General features: G+C 45.5%; 1 long non-coding RNA gene across 1 annotated transcript; it reads left to right on the forward strand.

The window, feature by feature from the left end:
* The first annotated feature begins 658 nt into the window (after nt 1-658).
* LOC131512406 (uncharacterized) lies at nt 659-4,905 on the forward strand. The gene is made up of 2 exons (XR_009262124.1): nt 659-761; nt 4,810-4,905. It is a non-coding gene; the product is annotated as an uncharacterized LOC131512406 (long non-coding RNA).
* The last annotated feature ends 388 nt before the right edge of the window (nt 4,906-5,293 follow it).

Here is a 5,293-nt window from a genome sequence, read left to right on the forward strand (position 1 = left end):
AAGCTTGGAAAAATAGCCCTCATAATTTATCCTTCTTCATGACAGTGTTGTTGCAAAGCAGTAATAGTTTGAGAGAGTAAAATCCTAATGGCAGTGAACTGTGGTACCACATTATGGAGGAATCACACCTGGCAGCACAAGGTAGATTCATGTAGGAATCCTATTGTCTAGCTAGCCTCAGAGCCAAGGTGTGAACTCTTGGAAGTTCCAGGACTGAGGGTATGGTCAGCGATGGAAACTCATCCCCAGTACCAGTCAGTCAGTGGAGACCTAATCTTGTCATGCCACAGCCCCAATCTGGGCAAAGCAGACACTGAGTGACTGATGGCACATACACTGTCATATCTGTGTCAAGAAAAGGTGCTACCCAAGAAATGCCAAGTAGACCTAGATTGGAGAAGAAATTCCTTGAGGATGCTCAAACGCAAGAAGCAGGGAGAAGAAGGGTCAAGGGAGAACAGCAGCAGCAGAGTGGGTAGACAACCTGGAGATGAATGGCTAAACATCCCATACAAAAGAGCCACTTGAGCATGGAGCCAGGACCCCCCATCAAAGGGGCACACCCAGCTGCTTATGACAGAACCATGGTCCCAATCTCCAGGAGTCCTAACCAGGCACCTATGGAGATATGTGCCATCTCCCTACTTCCAGAGACCTCCACAATTCACTCCCACTCTAGAGAATGGCTTATGATGCTCAAACATGCCCAAGCCCCTGAGGACAGTTCACCAAAGGCTTTCAGAGAGGCCATGATGTCTGAGGTGAGCTTTATGAGAGGAGTTCTCACAGTTTTACTTACTTGGTTGTGGCTGCTAAAGTCTTCGTTGGAGCTAATGCTTCAAATGTGTTCTCTTTATTTCACTTTCACCTTGGGAATCTCTTTGTTAACTTTTGACCACTTGTTTTACTCATCCATTGAAACTAACATTAGTATCAGCAGCGTTCTGACCATGGTTATCTTGTTGGCCTCTCCTATGTGTTCCTCCATCATTCTATTCTTACCCCTTTCACAACACTTACCACACTGGTTCATCTTATGATGGTGTACTCTCCCTTCTCTGTATAAGGATAGGGACTTTGTCTTACTCATCTGAGTTTTTCTAACACCCACTAGAGGAGAGAGAGAGGAAGACATAGAGAGGGAGGGCAGGAGAAAAAGAGATTAAGCGAATTGAACTGAACTAATAAAATTCCATCACAGCCGAATCACTTGGCCATCCCAAGCGGTGTGTTATCACAAGGTTTCAACTACATTTAAAAAATTAGCTCATGCTTGCTGATGCTCTAAGAGTACCTTACGGTACAAGAAGGGAACCTCTGCTGAATCCAATTTTACCCCTCACTGTATTAGCATGAGCACTTCTTTGTGTTTCCACAAAGCTCCCCCCTTCCTCTTCTTTGGAGTCACTGTATGCTTGACATGAAAAATGTCCTGTAGAAAATGTAATCACTAATTACATCAATGGAAAAAAACCCAACTTTCAGATGTGAAGTGATTAACCACAGAAAAACCACCTTTTCAATAATAATTTTCCAGTCTTCTGTTTTCACCAGAATTGGTTTTCTGCCTATGCAGTAGGTTTTTCTGGGTTCCTTTAAGGCTTTTGCCCATCATCATTTCATGATAAAAACCCTCTCACAAAGTTGGCGCTCTTGTGTGAGAAAAAGTCTCAACTGCATGTCATCTAACTGACTTGTTCTCCCTGGTTTCTCTTCCAAGTAAGTACACAACTTCAAATGCCATTTGCTTCAAGCTCCTAAATTTTGTTGACTTCTAAACTCTCCCTAGATCGTCTCCCCATCCCACCTTCTTATCTTTTCACCTCTGCCTTCTGAGTTCCTGTGCACTACACTTGTGCTGTGAGAGGTGGGAGGTGAATGTGGCAGGAGGGCTCCTCCATCTCGCTCAGTCAGTGTCCTCCAGGGCCCCCCATCTGTCTGTCCCCCAGACAGGTAATGAGCCCCTGCTCTGTGCCCCAACCTGCTCAAAGGCTGACATGAGGGCAAAGACCAGTCAGATGCAGGCTGTCAAGCCTCTGGGTCTCCACCTGGCAAATGCCCTTCCATCCAAGTCCCAGCCTTCAATGTTACCAATGTGGCATAAGTATGGGTCACCCTGCCAAATTAGTGAATGCTGGTTCTGTCTCTTGAATAGTCAGCTGGCAGCCATGGACCCCAGGAGGAGGAAGGAGATGTTCAAGTGACAAAGATCTCACAGTTCATGATGACTGGCTGGTTGCGCAACAGTTATCTGATATCTGTCAGCCAAGGTTAAGACTGTCTCATCAGGGGCACCTGGGTGGCTCAGTCGGTTGAGCGTCTGACTTCGGCTCAGGTCACGATCTCACAGTTCGTGAGTTCGAGCCCTGCGTCGGGCTCTGTGCTGACAGCTCAGAGCCTGAAGCCTGCTTTGGATTCTGTGTCTCCCTCTCTCTCTCTCTCTCTCTCTGCCCCTCCCCCACTCGCACTCTATCTCTCAAAAATAAACATTAAAAATTTAAAAAAAAAAGACCGTCTCATCAACACTGAGACAAAGTAATTACCACGAAACGAAGTGACCGAAAAACAAACTGTCTTAAAAGCTGACACACCTTTGAGGATGCAAAAATGTAAAAAGTGTGTTTTAACCAAAAAATCTGAAACATAGTTCGCTCAGTTGCAAAGGAGCGTGAGTACCTTCAAACAGGGAGAGGCCAAGAGTATGATCAGACATTCCCTTCCCCTCTCTCCCCAGGTGGTGCTGTTTCCTGTTTGTTCACCCGAGCCCGGGCTAGATGTCTGTGGTGCACTGCTCTAGGTCTGCCTTGTAAGCTGCCAGGCTGTAGCTGGAGGTTACTGTCAGTGGTCCAGCAGTGCCATTTACAGGAGCTACAGATACAGAGGATTCAGTGAAACCATCTGAGGTAGTGCGCCATTGCTTTAATACAAAACTAACAATGGCTTAATCATATTTTTTCACAGAACACAAAATACAGGGGCAGGTGGTTCTAGCATGGTCGTAGTGGCCAGCTATGTCACCATTTTCTTGCTCTTGCATGGTGCTCTGCTCTCCTTCTATTCCAATCTTGGGCCTTATCCTTACAAGGTCTAAGCACCAGTATCTCACACAATAAAATCCAGAACAGGAAGAAAGGGATAGAGAGAGAGAAAGTTTTCTTCGTGTATCTTACTCTTTTTATCAAAAAGAAAAATCTTTCCAATGGACTTCCCCTATCATCTCAGTGGCTGGGACTGTGTCCTAGGATTACCTATAGCAGCAAAGGAGTCTGGAAAAGTGATCTTCTGGTACTTTGGGCCTTTGTTATTGGAGGAGGGCTTTGCCAACATGAAAGAAGCAAGGTGGAATATTTGTGAGGTGGTGTAATTAAAAATGTCCGGCCCCACTCTTGCCTCAGATGGCTGTTGTTGCCTCTGGGTCCCCACTTGCCTTATAGCCGGCTGACTCCTTTGGACTGGACCCCTATGCCTGTACCAAACTCCAAATTTAATCTCTGTGCTTCCTGCTGTGATACCACATCCCAGATGGCAGGCTGTCTGATGATGAAATGGATATCACACCAAGCAGCACTCTCAGCCCCTGCTCATCCTATGTGACCAGGGAACTGCAGGGAGAGCCCCGGGCCTGGAACTGGGAAGGCAGGAACAGCAGAGCAGGACAACAGCCACAGAGGAGCTTATAGTGGGCATACCTCGAAGGGTAACCTCATTTAATCACCAGCCACCTTTGAAGGTCTTTTTTATTGAGCCAGCTTCAAAAGGCAGATTGTAGTATTGAAAGAGAATGAGCTTGGGTACTATGGACATGAATTAGAACCTCAACTCTGCCACTAACTAGCTATGTGCTATTGGACAAGTTACTTCTCTAAGTCTTTGTTCCTTATGCTATAAAATGAGGTTACCACTGCATGTAACTGCAAGACCCATGGAAGAGAATGGGTGGGCTGGGGCTCCTAAAGCTCCAAGCACAGGGCTTGGCACAGACTTAGAGATCAGAAGCAACAAAGATGCCCGTTCCCATCATGCCACCCTGTGTGTTCCACTGGGTCGCAATTCAGAACTCTTGGTCAGGAAGAGCAGAGACTCTGAGGCCAGACTGCCTGAGTTCAAATGCAGGCTCCATCATAGGTGTGTGACCCAAGGCTAGGCACTTAACCTCTCTGTGCCTCATGTTTACTATTAGATAAAAAGAGTTAATATCAGGGCTTGTCTCTCTGGTTAATGAGAGACTCAAGTGCAATAATGCAGACAAAGTACTTGGAACAGCTTTGGCACATAGTATGCAAGGTAGGCTGCATATATTAGGGTATAAACAGTTATGACATTTTTTGTACCCTCTGTTTAAGAGTAGAAGAGAGATGTTTATAGAAAGATTTTATCAAATGGCTCACATGAGACTTAGGTCCTAACAGAGTAAAGCTTCCCTTATCAAGAAAGTGCACGTTTCCAGCACCCACTCCGTTTCACTTGACTGAGGGCAACCTCACACTAATTGCCAGGGGCCAGTGAAGGTCTTTGTGATGGAAGCAGGAAGAGGATATGGTTAGGGCCAGAAAAATCCAGGTCAGACCACCTGGGTCCAAGTCCTCATCCTGCACTGCTTGGCTGCACAAACTAGGGCAAATTATTGCATTTTCTTTTGCCTCAGTTTCCTCTACCTGTGAAATGGAAGCAGTAAAACCTACCTCCAAGGGCTCCTGTGAAGACAGCCTTGGTACATACTCTACAGTATTATCAATTATTGCTATTACAAGCTTAGTTAACTGACAATGGTTTAAGTGGGATTGGTATTGTCCCTGTTTTTACTAACAGGAAAACCAAGGCAGCCAGTTGTTAAAGGCGTACCTGGAGCTCAGCCTTCTATTTTACTGCTTCTTCCAGTAAATGCCACTCCGAATGTAAGATTGATTTTTGGTGTGTGGGTATGATTCCTGGGTGATTTTATTTTCCTCTGGTGCATTTTAGAAATAAAGATGTTGGTATTCCTTGCCAACTCACCTACAACTTCAGACCTGCTAGATTCCTTTCGATTTCCTTCATAAAAATAAAAGTGCAGTACTCGGAATAGAATGGCACCTTGGACAATTTCCCCAACAAAGTGAGACCTAATTGTGCAAAATAGGAGCAGGTCTTCGAGATAGACCTAGATACAGAAAACAGTGATGTCACCACTTCCCCACTCCATACTGTCTTTGCCAAACTTAACTGGCCAAGAGGAGAGCAGAGATAGGAGAAGGGAGCAAGATCACCCTGTTTCATTACAGTCATTAGAGCACATGATCAATGGTCACAGAGA

This window comes from Neofelis nebulosa, chromosome 1 (genome assembly GCF_028018385.1).
Source record: "Neofelis nebulosa isolate mNeoNeb1 chromosome 1, mNeoNeb1.pri, whole genome shotgun sequence".
NCBI lineage: Eukaryota > Metazoa > Chordata > Mammalia > Carnivora > Felidae > Neofelis > Neofelis nebulosa.